The sequence below is a fragment of the Oncorhynchus clarkii genome, chromosome 29 (genome assembly GCF_045791955.1).
Source record: "Oncorhynchus clarkii lewisi isolate Uvic-CL-2024 chromosome 29, UVic_Ocla_1.0, whole genome shotgun sequence".
Lineage (NCBI taxonomy): Eukaryota > Metazoa > Chordata > Actinopteri > Salmoniformes > Salmonidae > Oncorhynchus > Oncorhynchus clarkii.
Window position 1 is genome coordinate 14,535,495 of NC_092175.1, and position 13,306 is coordinate 14,548,800.

At 43.3% G+C, this 13,306-nt stretch overlaps 2 pseudogenes; both read right to left on the bottom strand.

Moving 5' to 3' along the window:
• Positions 1-870: 870 nt before the first annotated feature.
• LOC139388145 (neurolysin, mitochondrial-like) lies at positions 871-3,103 on the bottom strand (annotated as a pseudogene).
• A 292-nt stretch (positions 3,104-3,395) lies between these two features.
• Positions 3,396-8,689, bottom strand: LOC139388146 (neurolysin, mitochondrial-like; annotated as a pseudogene).
• Positions 8,690-13,306: the final 4,617 nt, after the last annotated feature.

Sequence of the window (13,306 nt, forward strand, 5' to 3'; positions counted from 1 at the left end):
TTAGTTAAGGCTTAATCTTGGTCCCAACCCTGGAAACTGACCGTAATGTACAATGGTCAGTATAATGTGATGATGTATGATGTTTTGTCTCCCCCTTGTGGACACACACACACACACACACACACACACACACACACACACACACACACTCACAAAACAGTATTTGTATTAATTAAGGATCCCCATTAGCTGCTTCCTGGGGTCCAAACACATTAAGGCACATTTAAAAAAAAAAAAAAAAAAAAAACAGTACATCATATAATGTCATTACACCATTACACCACTCCCTGTATAACAAGACTTTGTGGCCTCACACAGTTTCCACTTCATCAAGTTCGCTGACCCCTTACAAAAAAGATTGCAGTTTTGAAACTGTAGTAAAATTGCAGTAACTGCAGTTGACTGAGGTATTTTGGATGCAGTAATTGCAGAATACTGCACCGTAAGTGCAGTTACACTGCAAAATTACAGCAGAATTTGTATTTTATTTTGGACGCAGTATTTTCAGCTCTACTGCACACTACTGCCGTTAAACTGCAGTTATACTGTACTCTGACTGCAATCTTTTTTCATAAGGGACAACACGACAGTAGTAGGCCTGATTACCAACAACGACGAAAGAGCCTAGGCACTCTGACGGCATGGTGCCAGGTAAACAACCTCTCCCTCAACGTCAGCAAAACAAAGGAGCTGATTGTGGACATCAGGATGATCCAGGCTGGGCATGCTCCCATCCTCCTCAACGAGACTTCCGCGGAGTCTGTCAAAAACGTCAAGTTCCTTGGCATAGACATCTCAGAGGAGCGGAAATGGTCAAACGACACAGACACTGAAGTAACTCTGCCTGTCCTCGAGGGCCCTCACAGTGTTCTACAGGAGCATCATTGAGAGCATACTGTCGGGCTGCATCACAGCCTGGTACAGCAACTCCATCACCGCTGGAGCAATGGATTTTTTCGGGACACTCTTCTGTACAGCCCAGCTGTGTGGAATGTACGGCTTGAAGTGGTCCTATGGACAGATACTCCAACCTCCGCTGTGGAGCTTTGCAGCTCCTTCAGGGTCATCTTTGGTCTCTTTGTTGCCCCTCTGATTAATGCCCTCCTTGCCTGGTCCGTGAGTTTTGGTGGGCGGCCCTCTCTTGGCAGGTTTGTAGTGGTGCCATATTCTTTCCATTTTTTAATAATGGATTTAATGGTTCTCCGATGGATGTTCAAAGTTTCAGATTTTTTTTTATAAACCAACACTGATCTGTACTTCACCACAACTTTGTCCCTGACCTGTTTGGAGAGCTCCTTGTTCTTCATGGTGCCGCCTGCTTGGTGGTGCCTCTTGCTTAGTGATGTTGCAGACTCTGGGGTCTTTCAGGACAGGTGTATATATACTGAGAGCATGTGACAGATCATGTGATACTTAAATAAAGTCCACCTGTGTGCAATCTAACTAATTATGTGACTTCTGAAGGTAATTGGTTGCACCAGATCTTATTTAGTGCCTTCATAAAAAAGGGGGTGAATACATATGCATGCACCACTTTTCAGTTAAACATTTTGTAGAATGCTTTGAAACAAGTCATATTTTTTCCTTTCACTTCACCAATTTGGACTATTTTGTGTATGTCCATTACATGAAATCTAAATAAAAATGAATTTAAATTACAGGCTGTAATGAAACAAAATAGGAAAAACGACAAGCGGGTGAATACACAAGCATTTCGCTACACTCGCATTAACATCTGCTAACCATGTGTATGTGACAAATAACATTTGATTTGATTTGATTTGAATACTTTTGCAAGGCACTGTAATATTACACACGTGGTAGCATTCAAAGATGCTTGCCAATCAAAGGGAACTTGCAGGCTTAAATTCTCTTTCTTCTTAAAACTATAGATGCATAAAAAAAGGAATATGGTAACTCAAGATGAATGGTGAGTGGACTGGATTGACTGTGCCATACCTTAGGATTCATTATTCCTCTCTATTTTAAAACGACTGACAAAGATGCCCATGGAGTAGACCTCGGTCCACAGGTAGCCATAGTACTGGCCATTGTAGCCCCCTGCCAAGTGACTGAAACTGGTTGTCATATTAGTGCCTGGAGGGAAAGTAATACTTTTGTGTTCTTTGAGAACAATACATCCTTACAGGAGGAACATTGCTTTAAATTGTCCATTCATATTTGAATTAAAATGGCATTATATTGTCACTGGTGTGAGACCTGGAGTAGCGGGGATCCCCAGGATGTCTTGGTAGTGCTTGGAGAACACCCTGACAGTGTCCGCTTGGGACTTGGTGTGCAGAGAATGGTCCACTTTACTGAGCACTACCTGATGCTGGTTCATCAGGTAGTGGGAGTGGGAGTATATTGGATGTCAAGTTATTTTATGGTTTTTTAACAAATATTTTAGATTTGAAGGGAACAGACATGCATGCTATCCAGTAGATATATACAGTACAATAGATCCAGTAGGATAGATCCAGTAGGATAGATGCACTACTTATGTCTTAGTTAACTTATTACATATGAATGGGTGAATTGGTGGAGAGGTTTCTACATGTGTGACATCTGACCTGTATTGGCGACTCGGGAGGAAATGAGTTTGTTGAGCAGATTGTCAGAGATGGGGTTACTTCTCCCATACCCAGTTCTCCAGTATCTGAAATGAGACCTCCACAAAGTCTGTCTCTCCAAGGGTCCCACTGAACTCTGAGAACGTCATCCAGGGAGGGATTCATGGAGATTAGAAAACACTGTCGATTTTCAGGACCAGGCTGGTGATTATTGCGTCGAGGGTCAGTGTTGAATGTGCACCCAATGTGCCTACCCTGGAGCAGAGCTTGTGCATGATGTGGCCAAACTCACGGAAGAAGGTCTCCAGCAGAGAGGGCAAGCATTTCGTAGGCTTGGTTAAGTTGGCCACCACGGTCACTGCCAGCATCCTACGTTTCCCATCAGCCCACCGACAGCCGGACTGGAGCCCGCAGAAAGGACACAAGATCAACGATTCAAAATCAAGCACGGTGTGAATCATGCTCTGGACCTTATAATTAGCCACAATAGTATGATATCTGCTACGGAAGCTTTGAACAAAGCAACTAGCTCTGCATCCCTACCAGGAGTGTACAACTATAGCCCCAATAGCCCCATACAGTCCTGCTGATGTTCATTCTTCCGTGGCCTTTCAGCTGGACTATCTGGGATGCAGGTTCAAGTAGAACTGGCCAATCTTCTCCCCGGTGGCCGTGTCCAGTACGGAGTAGAGGCTGACGTTGTCGTATCACACGTGGGCGTTGTTTACCCTCTTGAAGGTGAGCCCCAGCAGGTCCTGTTAGATACTGAGCAGCCCCTCCGTCACCACCTCGGGAAGAAAGTACTCGATCAGCTTGTCCTTGTCCGCGGCAAACTTCACCTGCTCCACCTGGTTCATGTAGTAGGGCATGTCCCAGGCATTGATCTGTCCATCAAAGGCTTTTCACCGCATTGCACAGTCCCTGTTCTTCAGGGCCAGGATGTACTTCCTTTCCTTCAAGCACACCGGCTTCAGTTTCTCCTAGAACTCACCTGTAAAGTAGAAGACGTGGAAATGATATCAACATGGAGTGGATGCTACCTCACCTCGATTCCAATTAGCTGTTTAATTTTAAAGTTTCTTTCCACAATTTGTGATTATAGTGCTAGAAAAGTTATTGAAGCACAGAGGCTGCTGACTCATAAACATATTCCGGATCTGACTATTGGTAAGACATTACATATTTATTAAATATCTATTGCATTTATATCTGAATACTGTGTAATACAGCTCTACATTGATTTATTGATAGGCCATGAATACAGAAAGCATGCCACGTGTTGGTATTCAAGTACATTCTTGGCGTGGGTACTCATTGCTAGTAGCTGTGCCACCTTTGACCTCAGCTCAATCAGCTGCTCCAAAATGACTGTGTTAAACCTGCAACAAGACGTAAAACATTAAACTTTCAGGAAGTCTGGCACATGTGGTCATAAATACTGCATGTTGACTTCTATGAGAACTCTCTGAACTCTATCAATACATTTTTGAGACTTGAGAACAAGGGTATTCAACAGCATAAACTTGTCGTGGGGATAGAAATAGATGGTCCTGAAATAGATGGATAAACTTTTAAAAAATTAAACAAATTATAGGGTGCCTGGATTTCTGAAGGAACTGCACCCCTTGGCACCCTTATAATTCCAAACTTTGTTATAGTAGATGCCAAGTGGCATACCAACATTGCAGATTTAAAAGATCAATCAACCAACCAAACAAACAATAAATCAATGAATAAAACAATATATTAATCTATTATCAATATGATTTGTAGAGCACTTTTGTACAAGTGGACCAATAGCAGGAGGTTACCTCCTTACACCTGCTGTAAAAAGCAGTCTCCATCTTCCTCTTCATTTTTATTTATTTATTTATTTCACCTTTATTAAACCAGGTAGACTAGTTGAGACAAGTTCTCATTTACAACTGCGATCCGGCCAAGAATAAAGCAAAGCAGTTCGACACATACAACAACAGAGTTAAACATGGAATAAACAAACATACAGTCAATAATACAGTAGAAACAAATCTATATACAGTGTGTGTGTCACGTCCTCGCCATAGAGAGGCTTTTATTCTCTATTTTGGTTAGGCCAGGGTGTGACTAGGGTGGGCATTCTAGGTTCTTTATTACTTTGTTTTTGACAGAGTGTGGTTCCCAATCAGAGGCAGCTGTTTTTCGTTGTCTCTGAATGGGAACCATACTTAGACAGCCTTTTTCCCACCTGTGTTTTGTGGCTAGTTAGTTTCTGATTAGTGTCTGCACCTGACAGAACTGTTTCGGTTTTTGACTTTGTTATTTTGTTCTAGTGTTTTTTTGAGAAATAAAATATCATGAACACTTAACACGCTGCGCTTTGGTTCGATCATCATTCCGACGAGAGCCGTGACAGAACTACCCTCCACAAAAGGACCAAGCAGCGTGGTCATGGCGGAGAAGGGATCCTGGGCACGGGAGAGAAGGGAGTTTAGGAGATCGTGGACATGGGAGGAGATCATGGCAGGCGACAAAAGCCTGCCATGGAAACAGGCGGAGGCAGATAGAGAGGAGCGGAGAGATCAGGAGTTACGGTAGAGACGGGAGCACGAGAGGCAACCCCCCAAAAAATGTAGGGGGGGGGCACACGCATTGGCGAGCGGGGCAAGCGGAGTTGGTCATGGTTCCAGTGCCATGTTTTACGGTTTTACGCACCGTGCTTTCAGTGCACTGTCACAGCCCGGTGCGTGCAGTACATGCTCTCCGTACCAGCCGCATAAAGAGGGGTATCCAGCCAGGAAGTGTGGTGCCGGCTCAGCGCTCCTGGTCTCCAGTGCGCCTCCTCGGACCAGGATATCCTGCGCAGAGGCTGCGCAAGCTGTCTTTGGTGTGCCTGCACAGCCCAGTGCGTCCTGTGCCAGCGCCTCAAATGTGCCGGGTTAAAGTGGTGATTCAGCCAGGAGGGGTTGTGCTAGTGTAACGGATGTGAAACGGCTAGCTTAGTTAGAGTGGGCGCTAAATAGCGTTTCAATCAGTGACGTCACTTGCTCTGAGACCTTGAAGTAGTAGTTCCCCTTGTTCTGCAAGGGCCGTGGCTTTTGTGGAGCGATGGGTAACGACGCTTCGTAGGTGTCAGTTGTTGATATGTGCAGAAGGTCCCTGGTTCGCGCCCGGGTATGGGCGAGGGGACGGTTTAAATTTATACTGTTACACTAGCTCTAAGCTCCAGACCTCCAGTGTGCTTTCAAAGCCCAGTGCATCCTGTGCTGGTGCCCCGCACTTGCTGGATTGATGTGGGTATCCAGCCAGGACGGGTTGTGCTTGCTCCACGAACCAGGCCTCCAGTGTGTCTCTCCAGCCCGGTGAGTCCTGTGCCTGCTCCACGGACCAGGCATCCTGTGTGTCTCTCCAGCCCGTGGAGTCCTGTGCCTTCTCCACGGACCAGGCCTGCAGTGTGTCTCCCCAGCCTGGTGAGTCCGGAGCCTCTGGCGACGGTCCCCAGCGATGATCGGCGGCCCGGTTCCTCCAGTGAAGGTCAATGCACCAAGGCCGCCACCAAAGCAGAGGGATCTGCGGGCGGAGGGGGGTCTACGTCCCGACCTGGAGCCGCCGCTGTGAAGGGATGCCCTCCCCTTTAGAGTCAGGTTTTGCGGCCAGAGTCCGCACCTATGGGGGGGGGGGGTACTGTCACGCCCTGGCCATAGATAGGCTTTTATTCTCTATTTTGGTTAGGCCAGGGTGTGACTAGGGTGGGCATTCTAGGTTCTTTATTTCTTTGTTTTCTATTTCTTTGTTGTTGACAGAGTGTGGTTCCCAATCAGAGGCAGCTGTTTTTCGTTGTCTCTGAATGGGAACCACACTTAGGAAGCCTTTTTCCCACCTGTGTTTTGTGGGTAGTTAGTTTCTGTTTAGTGTCTGCACCTGACAGAACTGTTTCGGTTTTTGACTTTGTTATTTTGTTCTAGTGTTTTTTTGAGAAATAAAATTACATGAACACTTACCACGCTGCGCTTTGGTCCAATCCTCATTCCGACGAGAGTCGTGACAGTGTGCAAAATAGGCCATGATGGCAAAGTAATTACAATATACCAATTAAACACTGGAGTGATTGATGTGCAGAAGATGAATGTGCAAGTAGAGATACTGGGGTGCAAAGGAGCAAGATAAATACAGTATGGGGATGAGGTAGTTGGATGGGCTATATTACAGATGGGCTATGTACAGGTGCAATGATCTGCGAGCTGCTCTGACAGCTGGTGCTTAAAGCTAGTGAGGGAGATATGAGGCTCCAGCTTCAGTGATTTTTGCAGTTTGTTCCAGTCATTGGCAGCAGAGAACTGGAGCGTACAGGTCGCAATGATGTGTAGTATATAGGGCTTTGGTGACAAAACGGATGTCACTGTGATAGACTGCATCCAATTTGTTGAGTAGAGTGTTGGAGGCTATTTTGTAAATGACATCGTCGAAATCGAGGATCAGTAGGATGGTCAGTTTTACGAAGGGTATGTTTGGCAGCATGAGTGAAGGATGCTTTGTTGCGAAATAGGAAGCCGATTCTAGATTTAATTTTGGATTGGAGATGCTTATGTGTGAGTCTGGAAGGAGCGTTTACAGTCTAACTAGACACCTAGGTATTTGTAATTGTCCACAAGTCAGAACCGCCCAGAGTAGTGATGCTGGATGGGCAGGCAGGTGCGGGCATGATCGGTTGAAGAGCATGCATTTAGTATTTATTACTTGCATTTAAGAGCAGTTTGAGACAACGGAAGGAGAGTTGTATGGCGTTGAAACTCGTCTGGAGGTTTGTTAACATAGTGTCCAAAGAATGGCATCAGAGGATAGTGGTGAGGGTATGCCAGTCACCTTGTAATGTCTGTCCGCTGTCTTCTCCAGCCCATTCAGATAGCTATCCGCTAAAAAGCAAGAGTCAAAACCCAAATATTCTGAGAACATGGGAAGGATATATGAGGAATACATGACAAGGATATGACTACAAGGATATACACAGAGGACAAAACATTAGGAACACCTTCCTAATATTGAGCTGCACCCCCTTTTGCTCTCAGAACAGCCTCAATTCATCGGGGCTTAGACTCTACAAGGTGTCAAAAGCGTTCCACAGGGATGCTTGCCCATGTTGACTCCAAGTGCTTCCCACAGTTGTGTCAAATCGGCTCTGGATGTCCTTTGGGTGGTGGACCATTCTTGAAACACACCGGAAGCCCCGATGAATTGAGGCTGTTCTGAGAGCAAAAGGGGGTGCAACTCAATATTAGCAAGGTGTTCCTAATGTGTTGTCCTCTCAGTGTATATAGCCTGAGTGTGAAAAACCCAGCAGTGTTGCAGTTCTTGACATACTCAAACCAGTGCACCTGGAACCTATTACCTTACCCCGCTCAAAGGCACTTAAATATTTTGTCTTGACCATTCACCCTCTGAACGACACACATACACAATCCATGTCTCCAATTATCTCAATGCTTACAAATAATTATTTAACCTGTCTTCTCCAATTAATCTACACTGATTGAAGTGGATTTAACAGGTGACATCAATAAGGGATCATAGCTTTCACCTGGATTCACCTGGACAGTCTGCCATCGAAATAACAGGTGTTCCTAATGTTCTGTCCACTCAGTGTATGAAGGACAATCATGAATAGTTCTTTCATTTATTTTAGTTCTGGTTCTGCTTGCTTAGTTTGTTTTCACTGAATGTTAGTCGTTGTTTCTACGTCATTCAGATTTTGGTTGAAGTTGATTGAGAGTTCACTGAGTTTTGACAATCATATGATTTCCATGAGAGAGAAAAAATAGTCACATTGGTATGAGAACTCTACAGTGTTGAAAAGTGTAGACCATTACACTTTTAGCTCTGCAAACCACATAACAGCCACATTTCAAATTTTCAACACTTAAGTGCCACTGAGAAATCCTGTCCCTTATGTACAGTATGTGAAACTCCAAAGCTTGTATCACCTTCTGTATATCCTTTGAAAAAAGCAATCATTTTCTCTTCCCTAATGTGATAGGACGGTCTAAGAATCTCTTGGCCTCAGGCATTAGAGTGTCCAGCTGCTTCTCCTGCAAGAAAACATCAGACCACTCTCTGAGGATGCACTTGTACCAAGTTGGCAGCATATTCAATATTTCTCATCTGTCCCATTGAACTGTGGCGCAATTTCTGTATGTGTGTGTGTGTGTGTGTAGTTCTGTCAGTCCGCCAGGTGTCCACCTCAGGCAGGCGTTGGAGCAGTACCTAGACAGCTTCCAGGGCCATGTGACAGTTAGGACTTCATCTGGACTCATTGAAACTACTTAAAGACAAATTCTATTTTGGTATTTGTTTCATTAGTCCAAGTGCAAAAGGCATCATGACGGCTGTATTTCTGTATATTGGAAGTTTTTTTTTTCAACATTTTGTTATGTTACAGCCTTATTCTAAAACATTTTAAATTCATTTTTCCCTCATAAAGCTACACACAATACCCCAAAATGACAAAGCAAAAACGTTTTTTTTTTAAGAAATGTTTGCAAATGTATTACAATTAAAAACGGAAATATAACATTTACATAAGTATTCAAACCCTTTACTCAGTACTTTGTTGAAGCACATTTGGCAGAAATTACAGCCTCGAGTCTTCTTAGGCATGGCACTACAAGCTTGGCACACCTGTATTTGGGGAGTTTCTCCCATTCTTCTCTGAAGATCCTCTCAAGCTCTGTCAGGTTGAATGGGGAGCGTCGCTGCACAGCTATTTTCAGGTCTCTCCAGAGATGTTCGATCGGGTTCAAGTCCAGGCTCTGGCTGGGCCACTCAAGGACATTCAGAGATTTGTCCCGAAGCCAATCCTGCATTGTCTTGGCTGTGTGCTTAGGATCATTATCCTGTTGTAAGATAAACCTTCACCCCATACTGAGGTCCTGAACACTCCGTTCATCTTTCCCTGGATCCTGACTAGTTTCGCAGTCCCTGCCGCTGAAAAGCATCCCCATAGCATGATGCTGCCACCACCATAGGGATAGTGTCAGGTTTCCTCCAAACGTGACGGTTGGCATTCAGGCCAAAGTGTTCAATCTTGTTTCTCATGGTCTGAGTCTTTAGGTGCCTTTTGGCAAACTCCAAGCGGGCTGTCATATGCTTTTTACTGAGGAGTGGCTTCCGTTCAGCCACTCTTCCATAAAGGCTTGATTGGTCGAGTGCTGCAGAGATGATTGTCCTTCTGGAAGGTTCTCCCATCTCCACAGAGAAGCTCTGTCAGAGAGGCCATCGGGTCCTCCCTGACCAAGGTCCTTCTCCCCCGATTGCTCAGTTTGGCCAGGCGGCCAGCTCTATGAAGAGTCTTGGTGGTTCCAAAGTTCTTCCATTTAAGAATGAGGCCACTGTGTTCTTGGGGACCTTCAATGCTGTAGAAATTTGTTGGTACCATTCCTGAGATATGTGCCGACACAATCCTGTCCTTTGACCTCATGGCTTGGTTTTTGCTCTGACATGCACTGTCAACTGTGGAACCTTATATAGACAGCTGTGTGCCTTTCCAAATCATGTCCAATCAATTGAATTTACCACAGGTGGACTCCAATCAAGTTGTAGAAGTATCTCAAGCATGATCAATGAAAACAGGATGCACCTGAGCTCAGTTTTCGAGTCTCATAGCAAAGGGTCTGAATACTTATGCAAATAAGGTTTTTATTTGTAATACATTTGCAAACATTTCTAAAAACCTAAAAACATTTCTAAAAACCTGTTTTTTCGCTTTGTCATTATGAGGTATTGTGTGTAGATTGACGAGGGAAAAAAATATTTCATACATTTTTTTAATAAGGCTATAACGTAACAAAATTAGGAAAAAGTCAAGGGGTCTGAATACTTTCTGAATGCACTGTATCTTGAAAACTTAATTGCTAAAATGCTAAACATTTTGGGCCTATATCAGCAATGGACTAATAGTTTATTGGTGGAGTTTTCCTTTAAGTACAAAGGGTAATAAATAGTCTGGAGAAAACACTGTCTCCTCTCAGTGCTTTGGCAGTACACCCTCTTCCAGATGATTAATCCAAATAATTTGATTGATAATGACATAATGTTTCATTATGTTGATGACTAGTTGAGTATGTATGATATGTGAACATGATAGTTAGTGGAGTAACAGGGGTTTTAACCAGGATCAAGCCACTTGGCATCAGCTGCTGCCAGACCGTAATCAGGTCAAATTACAACTGTAGGCTAAATATAAACCAGTGGTATCAAATGAGGCACATTTAGAATGAATGAACTCTAGCCAAAGCCAACAACGTAACACCTCAAAATAAAAATGATTTTACTCCTGCTCCATTTTTTATCATAAATTATTTTGGCTATGTGTGTATGTGTGTATGTGCATATTGTACTTATAATAATAGTTAGTTCATAGGTACTTAAAGGAAGGATTCACCCATTTTGAATGTTATATAATTTTGGGGCATTTCTGAGCAATGTTGGGGGTCATTTCATGTTTATCTGAGCTATTGCCGTTCAAGCAGGCAGAAATACTGTAGAAATACTGTATATGATGAAACACTTCTTTCTGGCCAGTATTGCAAGTTGTTATTAACTACACTCTAACAACTGTCAATGTTTCCCTAGCACTACACACGCCCGAACAAGGAGAGGCATCGACTTCGGCAGAAGTCGTGACACCAGGTTTAAAAAAATAAAAATAAAACCCTATTTTCTACATTGTAGAATAATAGTGAAGACATCAAAACTATGAAATAACACATGTAGTAACCAAAAAAGATTTAAACAAATCCAAATATATTTTATACTTGAGATTCTTCAAATTAGCTACCCTTTGCCTTGATGACAGCTTTGCACACAGTACCACAGTAGGAGTCACAATACCAAGCAGTCAAACAAGGAAATGGTTCCAATCGTTTTTCCACCGGTCATTCCACGGATTTCAGAACTCGGTCCACCAGAAAGTGGAAAGCAACACTTTTGCAGTTCTACTACTTGAGGTCTTTCAAAAAAAAGCAGCGTTAGAAAGGATTACCTATACATAATGACCAGCTCATGCTATATACAGAAGCGAGCTACATGGCAAATCAATCCGAACTCATCTCTCGGCATGTCCAGCCCATCCATTATCTCAGCCAATCACAGCTAGTGGGAAGTTTCCTGCCTTTTTCCATGGCTAAACCAACTTGGCTCGTAATTTAACCATTTTATCTGTATTTACAGATGGCATACAAGTTTGTTATTAAGGCCACATAAGGTTCACAAAAATAGAGTATCACAGTATCATAATACCCATAAAACCTAGCAGTCAAACAAGGAAATGGTACCAATAATTTTTCCACCATAAATTTTTCCCATCGGGCATTTTAGAAATGCTTAAAATATGGGTTGTGTTTCGTGTTGGCTTACACTGGAGTGATGTTTTGATAACCGTGTACATCTCTTTAGGTCAAGATGACTTTTATCAATATATTTGCATGTATTTACCCCCCCAAATGAAATGCTAATTAGCTGCTAATGTGGCAATCATAAAGAACTACACATGCCATGATGATCTGGACGAGACTGCTGAATCGAGGCAATGTGAAAAATCTCTGGATTAACTGTCTGTTAGCTAAATTTTGTGATGAATATATTGGCTAAATTTCTTTCACAGCACAATGCTGTGAACTGTCTTGTGACAATTTGAAATTGACACAATACCTGTTAGCAAAGTTATCAGCTAGAGATGACGTGCAGAAGCTTGCAGGGATTTGTAGTCTTGCATGATGTCTACTTTGATGCTAATTAGCGTTTGCGAATATGAGAGTAAATAGAGACGAATATATTGATAAAAGTCTCCTTGTCTGAGAGATTTACATGGTTATCAAATTGTCACACCACAGTAAGCCTACACGAAACACAGCCTTTATTTTAAGTGTTTCTAATATTCCCAAAGGGAAAAATGAATGGTAGAAAAACGATTGGACCACGATTGGACCCATTTTCCTGTTTGACAGCTAGGTTTTGTGGGTATTATGACACCTCCACTGTGGGGCTCTATTCATGTGGAATTAACAAACACAACCACGACTTTAACAATAGCCTACTTGCACAGCGTTCGACACACTACAATTCGTACCGAAAACATGATAGCAGCAAGTTCATGACGTTTTCTACGTGCAATTCGCAAAACCCTCTCTTATTCAACCTCTCCCCTTCACAGCTCCAGTAGTGCTACTGAATTGGTTTACTTCCGTTGTAAACTGCGCAGGCGCCAGAGATGCGCTCAATCAGAGAAGTTCTCATGACGCGATAGCAGGGACAGCTGCAAAATATTTCAGGTAGGTGGGCGCACTGGGCGGGGTCGTCGAATGGCATCCCTTGACTCAATGTTGTTATTTACAATGTTACAGTACTATATTTAGAAGGATAGGAATGAGCAGTGGAGCTGGCTTTGTTTTTCTCCCTTGCATAGGCAGCTTTATGATAGCGATGCTCTGCCATTATAGGTTGCAGACTGCACTGCATGGGTAGAGAGACGCACGGTCGGTGATGATCAGGGAAGATAATGTATTTGGACACGCTATGTACATGATAAATAAATGTCTGTCATCAAAGACTGCTATTTACTTTAGATAAGGATGCATTAGGTTGACATGGGATGAAAATCTCAAGTCCCTACTGGCATTAACAGCTACACCGCATCATCCCATGTCATCACTACATCTTTTGTTATGAGGCTGATGTCAACAGAACAGAGGGCTAGAGTTGCCTTG